Source organism: Apium graveolens, chromosome 10 (genome assembly GCF_009905375.1).
Source record: "Apium graveolens cultivar Ventura chromosome 10, ASM990537v1, whole genome shotgun sequence".
Taxonomy (NCBI): domain Eukaryota; kingdom Viridiplantae; phylum Streptophyta; class Magnoliopsida; order Apiales; family Apiaceae; genus Apium; species Apium graveolens.
In genome coordinates, this window is record NC_133656.1 from 66,355,605 (window position 1) to 66,374,756 (window position 19,152).

Consider the following 19,152-nt stretch of genomic DNA (forward strand, 5'->3'; position numbering starts at 1 on the left):
TCGTCATTAAAACTAATCATTCATAACTTAGGCTAATCCTCCAAAAGCGGTGCTACATGAGACCCTTGTTTGATGGCTCTGGCTCTGCACACTACCATGGATTAAGAGATGCGAGCACGCACGACATCCCTAACCTGCTCCATCACAGAGGTGATGAGGTCTAAGATAGTCACAAGTAGAGCTGGATCAACCTGACCCTCAAGATGGCCCCTAGCTGTAACACGGGTGGTAGCCTCAATCCTTTCCATGCTATACGCTAATCCTGCCGGAAGTATCCCACCCTCAATCCTTGGTGCAGTAAGTCGATCCAACAGATCACTCCTAACATTCCGGGCCTCTGACAGGCCACCCAAAGTCATATGATAATCAGCGATAAGAGAAGCCTGAGTGGTAGCATCTAGCAGTCCATGGGGGGCAGGTGGTGCAGACCCAGGAGATCCAAATGGATAACCAAGCACGGTATCAGGTGATAATGGTGCAGGGGATAAAGGTGGCATTTCCTCAGTATGTGCTGGGCTCTGTACAGGGGAGGGAACAGGAATTGGTGGAACCTCATGGATGTCTACAGGAGCCTCTGGAAGAGGGTCTGATACTGGTATAATTGGGGTCGTGGAAGGCCCCACTCCTTCTTCCCTCATTAACTTTTGTGCCCTTGGTAACTCTTCATCCTCTAGGGCCACCCTCGCGGCCATTCTTGCTCTGGTAGTCGCCCTGACTACGGTCATCTGTTCCTCAACGGTCCTCTCTTCATTCTCATCAGGATCCTCCATGAGATCCTCCTCAGCCACAATCCTTTCCGGAATAACATCCTCAAGCGCAGCATTCTCTATCTGAACCTCATCCGGTCCCTCATTAGGGTACTCCATCGGATTCACAATTTGATCTCCAACTTGTAATAAAACATCCTCATGCTGATGCTCCTGAACCTCAAGGTTTGGTGCCCCGCTGCCCTATACGAGAACAAACTATGTTACTATCACGATACCTATAAGGGTTCCCATAAGGGTTTTAACTGTCAGTGCTACGTTAGGTAGCCCGACTATGAACTTGGCAAGAGTTCTTATTATCTTAGTGAACTTATTATCTTAACGTCCCATCATCTCTGAGGTTTATAACGCTTAGCTCTGATACCATTTCTGTAACACCCCCAGATCCGGGGTCGGGGATCCGGGTTGTCACGGTCTTTCTTTCCACAATATCACTTCACTTAATTAATAATAAATAACCTCATGCCGTGACCCCATACTAACACACACCACAACCCGTTATAGTCTCAGAGATGAAATTGAAATAAGTACAAGTCTTTGAATCCACCATTTAAAAGTTATTACAACCCAAAATGATTACTTGATAAATTTACAGTTAATTGCCATTATCTGCCACAAGTTATAATTATACATAATTTGATTCTCAAAAGTAGATGGTCTGAACTACAATGGATCTACCTCTGCAGCTATAGCAACTACAACATCATCGGGAAGACGCGGGACACTTTCCACGCGCTTGCGCTGGGTCTGCTGGAGTCTGGCCATCTCTCCTAACTGTTGTTGTGTGATGAAGAAATAAAGCAAGAGTGAGCCTTACAGCTCGCAAGATAATACATAGTGACAACAATAATATAAGTATCTAAATGGATACTTACTAGAATCTTTATCGTGTGTAAGATAATTACTTACTAGATATAAGTAAAAACAAGGAATGAAGTTACCAATACTTCACTACACTTATATCATTTATAAAGCTACTTGAACTACCACCGTTCAAAGTATTATAAGTTTTTAAAAAAAAACATCCCATAGATGAGACCACAAGTTAAGACTTGAATAGATTCAATCTTTGAAATATTATTGAATGAAAAAAAATTACGAGATACTTTATTTAGTCCCGATATATATATATCCACATATATATCTCTTTAAACATTTCCTGGAACCTCTGTTATATAAAGTATGAACAGAGTTTGAAACATCCAATGAATTTTGGAAAGGAAAAGAATTTTGGCATAAACCAGATATCTTGCTGATCAGGCAAAGATACCAATAAGTAACCTATTCTACTAGTAGATGGATGAATCCCCCACCGGTCATCACCCTGGCCACATAAGGACCTTGTGCTGGACCGCCACCCGGCCTCTTATGCGTTGATGGACTGCCACCCAGCCACTTACACTTTCATAGACCGTACCCCGGCCTGTCGCTTATGCCGACTCAATTAGATGGGCTTACTTCCCGAACATTGGGCAAGTAATCAATTCATTTACCAAAACTGCAACCTCGTTGCGAATATAAAATACACCACAGAGCCGGATTCCCCAGGTTTTGAGCGAGTATTTAAATCCCCTTAAAAAAGGAAGATCTTAAATATAAAAATGAGTTTTGGGATCCGCTCTGACTTTAAAAATCATTTTGAAGACTCGAAAACACTTTATAGAGTGTTTGGAGTAAAGCTGATTTAATGAAGTAAATCAGTCCCCAGAATATTTAGAAAATGACTGAATATTATTATTTAAATAATATTCCCATAAAGAATAATCTTTATAAAAATAATTGAAGTAGAAGTATTAAAACTTATACTTGAAACGAGTATTAAATAACCAAAGATATACTTATATGAAAGTATTATCTTTATTTGAATAATCGAAAATAAGTTTGATTATTGACACCTTATTCTTTAATAAAATAAAGAATATACCTCAGCAAATAATTGGAGTCATAGATCCTCAAATGAATATTCAAATAATATTCATTAAATAATATAAACTGAGTCATAAGCCTTCGAATGAATATTCAAATAATATTCAATAAATAATATAAAAGAGTCATAAGCCCTCGAATGAATATTCAAATAATATTCAATAAATAATATAAAAGAGTCATAAGCCCTCGAATGAATATTCAAATAATATTCAAATAAATAAATAAAAGGAGTCATACGCCTTCGAATAATATTCGAAATAATATTCAATAATAAAATAAAGTTAAAGTTATCGAATAAACCTTATTCGATTAATAGTTTGGAAAACTATAACAATATATATATAAATATATATATATATATATATCCATATCCATACATACAAAATCTACTCGGGATCCTCGACTCCCGGTTTTAGAAAATATTTTCACCTTTGGGTCCCTATACTAAGGGTATATGCAAGTTACAAATGTATATACAAATGTATACATCACAACAACAGTATAACCAATATGCATTTATCGCAAGATCATGCATATACAAATGTATACATCACAACAACAGTATAACGGATAGAATACTTGCCTGAGCGACTTGGGGTGATAAAAGGCTCGGGACGAGTCTGGTAACCTATAAACAACAAGTAAGTTGAAATTAAACCAAAATCACTTGTAAATCTATACTTTAACTAACTTAGACTCTAACGCTTGTTTTGCGCTCACTAATTCGCTTAAGTCACTCGGGTACCCTCAACTCCACCATTTTTAATAATTTAACCTTTACGAGTTTTAAAGCGATTCCTTCGCGAGTGTCTTACCAACTGCCTAACACACTTACCATAAATGTTTCATACATTAATTAACCCTTTTTGGTCTTTAACCTATGTTTCAAAGTAAGGCGAGGGGAAAAGTTTCATTCGCGAAACGCCGTTACTTGAAACGGTCGTTTCTCCTAAACCGTGCATCGGAATCGAACGAACTACATATCAAAACGAAGCTCATAACATGAGCTATCTAAACATGGCAGTGGTCATAATCTAGAAGGGGGTTCTCGGGTCCTAATGCTATGCACAAAAACAGTCCAAAGAAAATCGGACGTTACGACGGCTATGTTTACGCGATTTCCAATATTTTAAACCATTCAAAACCATTCCAAATCAACCTCAAATCCAACATACAACCAACATCCATCCTCATCACATCATAACAACCCCAACCAATTCAATTTAATCATTCATACTTATGCCTAAGCTTAACTTTAATCATACTTAAGTTCTTTTAATCAAAACAACAACATTTACCAATCCAACAACATCCCAAAACTCACTAATCTCTACATACACAACCATCAAGCCTCTCATGAACTAAAATAATCATATTATGCTCTTAACATTCAATAACAAAGCTTGGTTAAGAGATTATACCTTCCTTGAAGCTTTTTAACACAACAAAAGAGCTTTGAATGCCTAAAGAACCTTGATCCTTGCTTGTATAACCTTAATCTTTCATAAAAATTCAAGAAAACTAAAGTTATTTCTTGAAGGTTACTATTCACCATCTTCTTCCTTGATTTATAGAAAAAGATTGGCTTGGAATTAGAAGCTTAAACTTATAGGAAGTATGTAACTATCCATGGGGAAGCTTAGATAATTACCTTGCTAAATAGTAAGTGGTGGAGCTTGGATCTTCAAATTTTAAGAAAGAAGCCGAGAGTTAGCTTGGGAAGAAAGAGATTTTTGTGTTTTGTTTGATGAAAATGAAATGATTTGCTTGGTTGGTTGATTTTTGTGTTGTTTTTGGTTAATGACTTAATTAACCTTGATTTTGTGTGGTTATAATTCAACCACACTTCCTTCCCTTCTATGTCATGCTTGTGTCATCCTCATGATGTCATCCTCCCCTCCTTGTCCTCTTCTCATTGGTTGGGTGACATCATCCTCTCTAATCCCTTTGATTAACTTCCTAATTGTTTGCCTAATGACCGCTGATCTGTTATACGGTTCGCTTAACTTTCGTTTTCGTTTATCGTTTGAGGGATCATACCCGGGATCTTATTACTTAGGTTCCCTTATCCTTTCTCAATACATTATATTCCTTTTTATGATCCTCTCTTATAATCCTTTAATTTAAATCCTTTTTATCCAGTTACCCTTTTCTCAATTCTTTCCGTATCTAGTGGATTTCCAGGAAAAATCAAAGTGTTCGGATTTGGATTCTGACGATCTTTACATACACTTATATCCCATATAAAGTACTAATAAAATCTCAGAATATCCATATCAGAACCCCTACATAGTGTGTCATGAAAAGTTTTCTCATTCAGCAAAAACACTATTCATAAGGGTTTCAAAAATTACCCAAAAATTGGGGTTATTACAGTCCACTTCCTTGCAGATGGAAGTTGATCTCTAGAACTGGATCCTCCCCCATGATCCATGTTGTTTCCATCAGCATTTTCTGATGCTCCCCCTGTAGTTATGCTCTCTGAGACTTCAAAATTTGAGTTTGATTTTTCAGGAGTTGAAGAATCAGAGCTTCCAAAATTATCAGAATTTGGCTCATCAGAACTAGACGAATCAGAACTTGAAGAGCCAGTGACAGGTTTTGATGCTTCTCGAGAGTCTTGAGATGTGGTAGGATCTTCAGCTTGCTCCCCCTGGACAGTTGCATTTTCCTTTGGAGTTGTTACCACAGTTTCAATGACATTAGAACTTAATCCATCAGAACTTACAGGATCAGAATTTTCAGAATCAGAATTTAAATCTTCATTCTCAAATCTCAGCTGATCATGATCATCAAAATCTTCAAGTCCAGTAATCTTCTTATCATTAAAAGAGATATTGATAGATTCTATGACAACTCTTGTTCTCAAATTGTAGACGCTGAAGGCTTTTGTGGAAAGTGGATATCCAACGAAAATTCCTTCATCAGCTTTTAGATCAAATTTTGACAGCTGCTCAGTATGAGTCTTAAGAACAAAGCACTTGCAACCAAATACATGAAAGTATTTCAGATTTGGCTTCTTCTTCTTCACCATCTCATATGGTATTTTTCCATGCTTGTTTATGAGTGTTGCATTTTGTGTAAAATAAGCAGTCTGCATAACTTCGGCCCAAAAATAGGTTGGTAGCTTTGCTTCATCATGCATTATTCGTGCAGCTTCAGTGAGAGTCCTGTTCTTTTTTTCTACAACTCCATTTTGCTGTGGAGTTCCAGGTGCAGAAAGTTCCTGTTTGATTCCATGATCTTTGCAGAACTCTTCCATGATTGAATTCTTGAACTCAGTGCCATTATCACTCCTTATGATTTTAACAGAATCTTTGATCAATTTATCCAGTTGTCTGACATGATCAGTTAGGGTAGATGCAGTTTCAGTCTTCTTGTGCAAGAAGTACTGTAATAACCCCAATTTTTGGAATTTTTGAAATACTGATGAATAGTAACTTTTTGCTGATGATGCTGATTAAGGAAAATTATCAGACAACACTATATAGGAGTACTGTTATGGAAATTCTGAGATCGTATTGGTATACCATAAAGTAAATGAGTGTATGTAAAGGTTGTCAGAATTCGAATCCGGACACTTTAATTTTTTCCCGAAAATCCACCAGATTCCGAAAGAATTGAGTATAAGGTAACATGGTTAAAATGATTTAAATTCAAGGATTATAAGAGAGGATCATAAAAAGAATATAAAATATTGACAAAGGTTTGGGGGAACCCAAATAATAAGATCCCGGATATGATCCCTCATACGACGAACGAGAACGAAAGTTAAGCGAACCGTATAACAGATAAGCGGTCATTAGCCAAGTAATTAAGGGTTAATCAAAGAGGTTAGTGGATGATGATGTCATCACACCACAAAGGGAAGACAAGTATTAAAAGATGACACAAGCTTGATGACATAAGCATGAAAAAGGGATTTTGTTTTGTTGGTTGATTTTGGACCATGCAAAATTAACCATGGTAAAAAATTTAAATCATTTGCTAAGACAAAAAGAGAAGCAACCAAGCATTATTTCATAAAACAAAAAGAAGGAGAGTTGACTTTTGCTTCCAAGAACAAAGCTCTCGGCCAAAACAAACCCAGGAACTTTAAACTGCCATATCTCCTTCCATTCTCACTCAAATGTTATGTTCTATAGCTCGTTGGAAAGGTATTGAGATGGTCTACAACTCTTGTTCACAAGTCTCGTCCAAATAAGCAAGGTAAGACCATCATTTTTACAGTTCTTTCAATCGGACTTTTAGAAACTTCAAAGCCTAACTTTGTGTTCTTGATTTCTTTGGAAAGATCAAGCTTGTAGGAGGCTCCCTAAGACTTCTTAGCAACTTAACACCTCCCAAGGAAGGTATAAAATTCAAACCCTAGCCTTTACTTTGATTATTAGTGAGTTTGATGGTTGGTTTTCTAAATGAGAAGCATGATCTTTGATTATTAGTAGTTTGATTTGAATTTGGAGTGATTTGGTGAATGAATCTTGTTATAGTTAATAGAACTTGATTGTACTTGGTTGAGATGAAGAATCTGGAGAATAAGGACTGGTATAGTATTATTTAGTTGAGGTTTTGATGTGTTAATAATTGTGGGTTGTTTGGTGAGGTTTTGGTGTAGTGAGAAACTTGGAAAACTCGTAAACATAGCCGTCGTAATGCCCGTTTTCCTTAGACTGTTGTACATGAATCTCGGACCATATAACTCACTGACCAGTCTGTAAATTTGCCATGTTTATCTAGATCGTGTCGTAAGCTTCATTTTGGTATGTAGTTCGCTTGAATCCGATGTACGGTTTAGGAGAAACGACCGTTTTAAGTAACGGCATTTTGCGAACGAACCTTTACCCCTCGCTTTACTTTGAAACCTTGGTTAAGGCCCTTAAATGACTAATTGGGGTATGAAACAATTTTTTAAAGTGGATTAGGCAGTTAGTAGGGTAGTCGCGAAAGAATCGCCTTAAAATTCTTAATGGTTAATTTATTAAAAATGGTGGAGCCGAGGGTACTCGAGCGACTTATGTGATTCGTTAAGCGTAGAAGTGACCATAAGCGAACATTAGAGCCTAATTAGTTAAAGTCTAGTTTCATAAGCGACCGGGGTTTAATTCCGACTTATGTTGTTGTTCATAGGTTATCGGACCCACTCTAAGCTTAAGTCTATCCGGAAATACTCAGACAAGTTTTCTACCTGTTATACTGTTGTGGTGATGTATATATGTATATGCATTATCTTGTGATAGATGCATGATTATTATTAGCAAATCTTGCGATATATTGGAGCATGCTGATATGGTTTATATGCATGCCTGTTTTATAATATTGATATCTAACTGTTGATTCAAATGCTTATAAGTTGCATAATACCTATGCTAGAGATAAGCAGTAGTTGTGTATACCCTTAGTGTAGGGGACCCAAAGGTGAACATTTTCTAAACCGGGAGTCGATGTTCCCGAGTATATTATATATATATATATTTATATATATAGATATAGTTTTCAAAACTATTAATCGAATAAGGTTTATTCGATAACTTTATTTTAATTAATGAATATTAGTTGGAATATTCATTCGAGGACTTATGACTCCCTTTAATTTATTTAATGAATATTATTTTGAATATTCATTCGATAACTTATGACTCCCTTTATTTTATTTAATGAATATTATTTTGAATATTCAATCGAGGAATTATGACTCTGCTTATTTTATTAAATAATATTCTTTATTTTATTAAAGAATAATGTTTCGATAGTCAAACTTATTTTTGTTTATTCAAATAAAGATGTACTTTCGTATAAGTATATCTTTGGTTATTTATTATTCATTTCAAGTATGAGTTTTAAAACTTCTACTTCAAATATTTTTATAAAGATTATCCTTATGGGAATATTATTTAAATAATAATATTCAGATAGTTTTTAATATATCGGGACTGATTTATTTTATTAAATCAGCATTACTCCAAACATTCTTAAAAATGTTTTCGAGTCTTCAAAATAATTTTTAAAGGTTAGAGCGGATCCCAAAACTCATTTTTATATTTAAGATCTTCCTTTAAAAGGGGATTTAAATACTCGCTCAAAACCTGAGGGATCCGGCTCTGTGGTGTGTTTTATATTCACAACGAGGTTGCTACTTTGATAAATGAATTGATTACTTACCCAACGTTCGGGAAGTAAGTCCATCTATTGAGTCGGCATAAGCAACATGGGCTCAGTGGGCGTCCATGAAAGTGTAAGTGGCTCAGTGGGAGTCCATCAATGCGAAAGTGGCTGAGTGGCAGTCCAACATAAGGCCCTAATGTGGCCAGGGTGATGACCAGTGGGGGATTCATCCATCTACTAGTAGAAAAGGTGACTTAATTGGTATCTTTGCCTGATCAGCAAGATATCAAGTTTATGCCAAAATTCTGTTTTTCCAAATTCATTGGATATTGCAACTCTGTTTATAATTTTCATAACAGAGGTTTTCAAGGTGTGTATGAAATGTATATATATATATATAAGTGTATATATATATATCGGGACTTAATGAAGTATCTCGTAACTTCATTTCTTTCAAATGATGAATCTATTCAAGTCTTATCTTGTAGTCTCATCAGTGTGATGAACTTTTGAAACTGATTATAACTTGAACGGTGGTAGTTCAAGTAGTATTTAGAAAAGATATAAGTATATTGGAGTATCTTGTAACTTCATCTTTTAAACTTATATCTAGTAAATGATTATCTTGTGCATATCAAAGATTTTCAGAAAAATGTTGAGACAAGGTTAGATATATGAGATCACCTTGCAACGATATTTTTATACAGTTATAAACTGGAACTCTGTGTATATTATACATGTCAGAGGATTTCAAAGATTGTGAAAAGTATATATATATACTGAATATTTTGCGACTTGGTCGCGTTAAGATAACAAACTTGGTTCATTTCTTTTTGACCAAGACTTTCATGAGTACTGTGAGGATGCTCACATATTGTAAATCATTATACATATTATTTTGGTAGGCTTGTTGCTCACCCTTGCTTTCTTCTTTCATCACACAATAACAGATAGACAAGATGAACATGATCAAGCTCCCAATTCGTGAGCGGTTAGGAAATGTTCCGCAGTTTCCTGTAGGCGTTGATGTCGTTGTAGCTGAGGTAGGAGCTACCAGTAGGCTAGGCTTTCAACTTTTGTTGTGCTAGACTTACGTATATTTATGAATCGTAATAATGGCAAAGAATATGTAAATTATTCAGAAACCCTTTTTATGGTGAAATGGTTTATAATTGTGGAATAAAATGACTTGTGTTATTTTTGGTATTTATCTATGAGATTATAACTTGTGGTGTGTGTGTATATTATGGGGTCATAGTACGCAGTAGTTGGTTGACTATTAAGATTAAGTATTGATAAGGGAAATGGAACTCGTTACAACCCGAATCCCCGACCCCGGATTTTGGGGGTGTTACAGAAATGGTATCAGAGCCAAGCGTTATAAACCTCAGAGATGACGTGACGTTAAAATAATAAGTTCACTAAGATAATAAGAACTCTTGCCAAGTTCATAGTCGGACTACCTAACGTAGTACTGACAGTTAAAACCCTTATGGGAACCCTTATAAATATCGTGATAGAAGCGTAGTTCGTTATCGTATATGATAGCGGGACTCCGAACCCTGAGGTTGAGGAGCAACAACGCGATGATGTTTTATTACGTATTGGAGATCAGATTGTGGATCCGATAGAGCGTCCTAACACGGGACCGGATGATATTCATATTGAGGATGTGGCGGTTAAGGATGTTGTCCTAGAAGGGATTGTTGTTGAGGAGGATCCCGTGGAGGATCCTGACAAGAATGAATAAAGGACCACTGAGGAATTGATGACCATGGTTAGGGCGACTACCAGAGGTAGGATTGGCCGGTCACTACCGGAGGTTCATTCATGTTTGTAAAGATAGTAGCCCCTTTAACGCGGCTTACTTGTAAGACTGAGAAGTTCGAATGGACAGAGAAATGCGAGAACAGCTTTTAAGAACTGAAGCAAATATTGGTGATGGCCCCTATGTTGGCATTGTCAGATGGAAAAGGAGATTTTATGATGTGTAGTGACGCTTCGCATAAGGAATTAGGGTGCTTCTTATACAGCACATCAAGGTAATCGCATACGCGTCAAGACAATTAAGGGAATATAAAATTCGATATCCCCACCCATGAGCTTGGGCTCGTGGCAATAGTTTTGCCCTAAAGATTGGAGGCACTGCTTGTATGGAGAGAAGTACGAGAGTTATACAAATCATAAGAGTTCTAGTACATTTTCACGCAGATAGAGCTCAACATGCAACAGAGAAGGTAGTTAGATCTAATCAAGGATTACAATTATGAGATTCTTTATCATCCAAGAAAAGCCAATATGGTGGCTGACGCCCTTAGTAGAAAGGAAAGACTCAAGATGACAATGTCTTCGGAAGAATTGGTAAGAGATTTCGAGAAAATGGAAATAGAAGTGCAGGTAACCGGAGCCGGTACCGAAAAGCTATTTGAGATTGTAATGCAGCCCGAATTATTGGAAAAGATCATTTTGTGCCAAGAAAAAGTGATGAATGAAAGAAGAGATCCAATGACGGGAGAAGAGATTAATATCGAGAAAGATGATAAGGGAATAATGAGGTATTCCGACAGAATTTGGGTTCCAAACATTCAAGAGCTTAAGGACAGGATCTTAGATTAAAACAATAGTTCGAGGAATAAGATTTAAGACAAAACCTGAATGTGATAGTCAGGGAGGTCGCCAAAAAAAAAGGGAACTCATAACATAATAAAGTGGAAATCAAGGATTTTAACATATAAAATAACCCCGATTATGGGAGAAGGATGAAACTTTTCATAATGAGAAAACAGAAGTCGAGCAAGATAAGAAGAACTAGGATGGTACTCCTATTGGACAATCCATGGATCTGCCTAAACAAGACTTATACTATTATCCCCAACCACCACCTTGAGGAAACAATGCGGTGAGAAATTCTTTCAGGACCTTTAAGTCGCTAAGCTCTCAGAGTTTCAAGGAACAAGCTGACCCAGTCGAGGCAAGAGCCTGGCTAAAGGAATTATAGGAATCATTTGAGATTCTAAATGATTGACGAATCATAAAAGACTGTTTTTGTCACTTACCCTCCTAAGAGAGAGGCCACCCGCTGGTGAAAGGCCAAGGAAGGCACGGAGCAAGAGATTATAATAAACTGATTTAAGTTCAGTCAATTGTTTTCAGGAAAGTACTTCCCAAGGTTATGAAGATAGTGTAAAAGCTTGAGAGCCAGAACAAAGGCAGAAGAGTATGATGAATTATGAATCTAAGTTGTAAAAGTTGTCAAGATTCGTTCTGAGGACACGAATCCAGAATGACGGGATGTTTGAAATCAATGCTTATGTTGTGTTGGTTCATGAAATAATGATAAGAGAAAGGAAAATAAAAAGAAACTGAAGTGGAAAGGAATATAAAGGCAATAGAGTTTGAGGAATGATAAGGGAGTTGGGTATGAGGAAACCCTAAAAACTCGTAGCAATAGAAATAGAAAAGTATGTAATCGTCAGGATGAGGGTGATTCACCATGAGTTAAAATTGATGGTTGAAGGCATAAGAGATACATATATTTTATCCCCTTTAAGTTGGGAGGATTCGGGGAAACCTTGAGATAGTTCGAAGGATAAACAATGAGACGCGGATAGATTGAGGAGACAAGAAAGTAAGAAATTAGGAAAATTGGATGAAGGAAGTGACCTTCAAGAATGTGAAGTGTAAGACCAGGGGCATGATACCCAGAAAGGGAAATGCCAGGTATGAAAGATATCCCAACATTGAGATGACTGTTGAGATAAACAACAAAAGTAAATAAGGATTTATTAAGAAGAATTTCACGTTGAACACGACCAATATCTTCCAGAACATCCATGTGATCATTACCAAATCAGGAAAGAAAAGCGGATAACCATTTTTATCTTTTGGAGGCCATGTAGATTGACCTTAACTTGAATAAGGATGCTATTGTGAAATTTGGTATAGACTATCGAGGTGGAAATGATTGAATAAGATACCCTTATCAGTGATATATGACTTTATTTATCCATGTAAGGATGCAAGTACCGTTTTAAAGGTGGAATTAAGGATATAACCTCAATAACTTGAGATGAACCCTAGGGGAATGTATAAGGGTTGGCATTTCGCCCTTAATAGGGACAGCATGAGTTTTGACAATATGAATTGGAAAAGATTAAGGTAACAACAACCTTTAAGGATCAGTGGAGAAATTTTCAGAAGTATATAGACAATGATTCTGATATTAGTAAATGGTATCTTGATATGCCCTGTGCCTAGGGTGTACCTGCTGAAGGATTTAAGGATAACCTTAGAGGTTTTACAAGGAGAAAGGTAATATTCAAAGTTCTCAAGAATAGAGATTCTGATGAAGGAAACATGACGTAATTATAATAATGCCATGTGGGCACGTGTTGAACCATGAGAAAGTATAGATCAACCCAATGAAGGTCGAGATTGGTGAAAACAAGGACCCAAGATAAGAGACGTCCTAAGTATGATCGAGAGTCAGTCGTGACAATGTTCACATCTAAAGACTAAGGCAATGACTTATGGAAAAATGGTGATTTTTTTTTCTCTCACCAGGATTTAAGAAAAGCATTTTCACATAAGCAGTGATTGAAATGAGGTAGAAAATTTAGTTGGAGGTGGTTAAAATGACATTGATTGTAAGGAAATTTTACTATCAGGAAAGGCCAAAGAGGTGGCCGACACTTTAAATGTAAGAGGATAATTGTAGGCGCTCGTGCGAGAGGAATACAGTGATGATGGTTGAAGCCAGAAAGGTTGTATTACGGTTCGGAAGATTGACATTCCTTCTGATGACTGTACAATACTCAACCGTAATAGTAGTTGGGTAAAGGTTTAATTCGTGTAATCGCCATGAGCGGGCTATCTATCTTAGAAGGTCCTATCTTGAGAATAAGCCAGGACCATATTTCAAAAAGGACTAAACAAACCTTTGAGTTAAGTCTTCTATTGAAGGCATATGATTAAGAATGGTATTAACCTGCTATCGTTGCTTTGATTGAAAATCTTCTGCAATTTTATCTGCTTCATATCATGTATGTATGTCAGGATCAGGAGTGTTCTTCATGAATCATGAATGGTGATTATGTTACCTCCTTAGAAGGATTTGATACGATATGTATTGACTCCGTATGGTTAGCTATTAAGACTTCATGGAAAACGAATGACTACAGTAGGTCAACGGTGGACCATAGTAATGCAGGAATGATTCTACGAGTAATGAGCCGATTAATTACAACCGTGAGAGTTGTATTGGAATGGATGTTGAGATTGAGTACCACTAATCGGGTTGTGGTGATGTATAAGTTATCATTGATAGACTAATTGAGTCGATTATCTACCTATTGAATATTTATTCCTTCTTATGAATAGAGAACTATATTACTATACGAGGAAGGTTTAGAATTCTAGTAACGATGATGTCTAGAATGAAATCCCAGATTCGATTTTCGATGTCGAGGGAGTTTCAAAGGTGATTGTGTATAAGCTCGAGCAAGAGCATGGGTCCATAGAATGATGGACGGAATAGCAAAAATATTTAGGCATGTGAAATACGATGCTATAATACTTGATGTTGATATATATATATGTATATGTTTTGTTCTCCTATGACAAACGTCTATAGTTCAGAGGTAGTTTCCAAGCCATATATTTTGTGGCAGTATATTTATAATATATACAATTCTCTTCAATTCGTTCTTTTCTCTCCTTTTCATTTTGTATAAGCTGATAAGAACAACCCTTCTAGAAGGGGAGGTATTGCCGAATGACTATCTATCTGTGTGATAGAAGCCTAGTAGGATACCATCTATTGTTTAATTGCTTGTCAAGTACTAAAGGCTAGCCACCTTCTGTACTAACTATGCGATGTAACAAGTGTTCATGATCATAGTGATCTCTCAATAAAATCTTTTACTTCTATATGATGGATCAAGCTTTCGAAGATGGAAGTAGCTAGAAAGGAAGTAGTATCAGTGCGGTGGTATTCCGAATCTAACGCGTTCGTGATACTAAGGTTGACGCAATTATTAAAAGGTTATAGAATGCTAACGAGCAAAAGTGTAACCAGTATAGTATTATGTACGGAAGATAGTAATGACTACGAACTGGAAAAGAGTGGGTATTGAGAAGAAAAAACCTATAGCGCAAGAAGCTATGATGAGAGTCTATGCGATAGACTTGAAAGAATTTGGAATGAACACTTAGTACAGATTGAGTTTTCTTACGATAATAGGTTTTATGTCAGTATCAGGATGACGCCTTATGAGGCCCTTTAGGGAAGGCAATATTGATCTCCCTTGTATCAGAATGAAGTTGGAGAGCGCAAGATGCTCGGATCCGAAGTGGTCCAAAGGACCAAAGTCATAGTTGATCTAATTAGAGGACGGCTGGTAGCAACCCTGGGATGGACAGAAGAAGTATGCTGATTTGACTCGAAAGGACAAAGAGTATGAAATAGGGGACCTAGTGTTGTTAAAGGTATCCCCTTGGAAACCCTTGGAAAGGATTGATGAGGTTCGGAAAGAAAGGAAAGCTAAGTCCACGATTTGTAGGACCCTTGGATATATTACGATGTATTGGGAAGTTATCAAATGAACTAGCCCTACCCCGAACCTGCAGCAAGTTTATAACATGTTCCACGTATCAATATTAAGGAAGCATAATCCGAATGTCGGACACATAGGAGAATACGAGCGCCTAGACACGCAACCAGAGTTGACCTATATAGAGCAACCAGTAAGGGTTATAGATTCAAAAGGAACAAGTGCTTAGGAGAAGGGTTATCAAACTAGTCAGAGTTTGGTGGTAGAACCACAATATGGAAAATTGACTTGAGAGTTAGAAAGTGCAATGCTAAGAAAGTAACCCTATTCATTTTCTATCTGATTCTGGGACGGAATCCTTTGAAGGAGGGGAGACTGTAATAACCCCAATTTTTGGAATTTTTGAAACACTGATGAATAGTAACTTTTTGCTGATGATGCTGATTAAGGAAAATTATCAGACAACACTATATAGGAGTACTGTTATGGAAATTCTGAGATCGTATTGGTATTCCATAAAGTAAATGAGTGTATGTAAAGGTCGTCAGAATTAGAATCCGGACACTTTGATTTTTTCCCGAAAATCCACCAGATACCGAAAGAATTGAGTATAAGGTAACATGATTAAAAAGATTTAAATTCAAGGATTATAAGAGAGGATCATAAAAGGAATATAAAATATTGAGAAAGGTTTAGGGGAACCCAAATAATAAGATCCCGGATATGATCCCTCATACGACGAACGAGAACGAAAGTTAAGTGAACCGTATAACAGATAAGCGGTCATTAGCCCAGTAATTAAGGGTTAATCAAAGATGTTAGTGGGTGATGATGTTATCACACCACAAAGGGAAGACAAGTGTTAAAAGATGACACAAGCTTGATGACATAAGCATGACAAAGGGATTTTGTTTTGTTGGTTGATTTTGGACCATGCAAAATTAACCATGGTAAAAAAATTTAAATCATTTGCTAAGACAAAAAGAGAAGCAACCAAGCATTATTTCATAAAACAAAAAGAAGGAGAGTTGACTTTTGCTTCCAAGAACAAAGCTCTCGGCCAAAACAAACCCAACAACTTCAAACTGCCGTATCTCCTTCAATTCTCACTCAAATGTTGTGTTCTATAGCTCGTTGGAAAGGTATTGAGATGGTCTACAACTCTTGATCACAAGTCTCGTCCAAATAAGCAATGTAAGACCCTCATTTTTACAGTTATTTCAATCCGACTTTTAGAAATTTCAAAGCCTAACTTTGTGTTCTTGATTTCTTTGGAAAGATCAAGCTTGTAGGAGCCTCCCTAAGGCTTCCTAGCAACTTAAAACCTCCCAAGGAAGGTATAAAATTCAAACCCTAGCCTTTACTTTGATTATTAGTGAGTTTGATGGTTGGTTTTCTAAATGAGAAGTATGATCTTTGATTATTAGTAGTTTGATTTGAATTTGGAGTGATTTGGTGAATGAATCTTCTTATAGTTAATAGAACTTGATTGTAGTTGGTTGAGATGAAGAATCTGGAGAATAAGGACTGGTATAGTATTATTTAGTTGAGGTTTTGATGTGTTAATAATTGTGGGTTGTTTGGTGAGGTTTTGGTGTAGTGAGAAACTTGGAAAACTCGTAAACATAGCCGTCGTAATGCCCGTTTTCCTTAGACTGGTGTACATGAATCTCGGACCAGATAACTCACTGACCAATCTGTAACTTTGCCATGTTTAGCTATATCATGTCGTAAGCTTCATTTTGGTATGTAGTTCGCTTGAATCCGATGTACGGTTTAGGAGAAATGGCCGTTTTAAGTAACGGCATTTCGCGAACGAACCTTTACCCCTCGCCTTACTTTGAAACCTTGGTTAAGGCCCTTAAATGACTAATTGGGGTATGAAATAATTTTGTAAAGTGGATTAGGTAGTTAGTAGGGTAATCGCGAAAGAATCGCCTTAAAATTCTTAATGGTTAATTTATTAAAAATGGTGGAGCCGAGGGTACTCGAGCGACTTATGTGATTCGTTAAGCGTAGAAGTGACCATAAGCGAACGTTAGAGTCTAATTGGTTAAAGTCTAGTTTCTTAAGCGACCGGGGTTTAATTCTGACTTATGTTATTGTTCATAGGTTATCGGACCCACTCTATGCTTAAGTCTATCCGGGAACACTCAGGCAAGTTTTCTACCTGTTATACTGTTATGGTGATGTATATATGTATATGCATTATCTTGTGATAGATGCATGATTATTATTAGCAAATCTTGCGATATATTGGAGCATGCTGATATGGTTTATATGCATGCCTGTTTCATAATACTGATATCTAACTGTTGATTCAAATGCTTATAAGTTGCATAATACCTATGCTAGAGATAAGCAGTATTTGCGTATACCCTTAGTGTAGGGGACCCAAAGGTGAACATTTTCTAAACCGGGAGTCGATGTTCCCGAGTATATTATATATATAGATATATATATATATATATAGATATAGTTTTCAAAACTATTAATCGAATAAGGTTTATTCGATAACTTTATTTTAATTAATGAATATTAGTTTGAATATTCATTCGAGGACCTATGACTCCCTTTATTTTATTTAATGAATATTATTTTGAATATTCATTCGAGGACTTATGACTCCCTTTATTTTATTTAATGAATATTATTTTGAATATTCATTCGAGGAATTATGACTCTGCTTATTTTATTAAATAATATTCTTTATTTTATTAAAGAATAATGTTTCGATAATCAAACTTATTTTTGATTATTCAAATAAAGATCGTACTTTCGTATAAGTATATCTTTGGTTATTTATTATTCATTTCAAGTATGAGTTTTAAAACTTCTACTTCAATTATTTTTATAAAGATTATCCTTATGGGAATATTATTTAAATAATAATATTTAGATATTTTCTAATATATCGGGACTGATTTATTTCATTAAATCAGCATTACTCCAAACATTCTTATAAATGTTTTCGAGTCTTCAAAATGATTTTTAAAGGTTAGAGCGGATCCCAAAACTCATTTTTATATTTAAGATTTTCCTTTAAAAGGGGATTTAAATACTCGCTCAAAACCTGAGGGATCCGGCTCTGTGGTGTATTTTATATTCGCAACGAGGTTGCTGCTTTGATAAATGAATTGATTACTTACCCAACGTTCGGGAAGTAAGTCCATCTATTGAGTCGGCATAAGCAACATGGGCTCAGTGGGCGTCCATGAAAGTGTAAGTGGCTCAGTGGGAGTCCATCAATGCGAAAGTGGCTAAGTGGCAGTCCAGCATAAGGCCCTAATGTGGCCAGGGTGATGACCAGTGGGGGATTCATCCATCTACTAGTAGAAAATATGACTTAATTGGTATCTTTGCCTGATCAGCAAGATATCAGGTTTATGCCAAAATTCTGTTTTTCCAAATTCATTGGATATTGCAACTCTGTTTATAATTTTCATAACAGAGGTTTTCAAGGAGTGTATGAAATGTATACATATAGGTGTATATATATATATCAGGACTTAATGAAGTATCTCGTAACTTCATTTCTTTTAAATGATATTTCAAAGATTGAATCTATTCAAGTCTTATTTTGTAGTCTCATCAGTGTGATGAACTTTTGAAACTGATTATAACTTGAACGGTGGTAGTTCAAGTAGTATTTAGAAAAGATATAAGTATATTGGAGTATCTTGTAACTTCATCTTTTAAACTTATATCTAGTAAATGATTATCTTGTGCATGTCAAAGATTTTCAGAAAAACGTTGAGACAAGGTTAGATATATGAGATCACCTTGCAACGATATTTTTATAC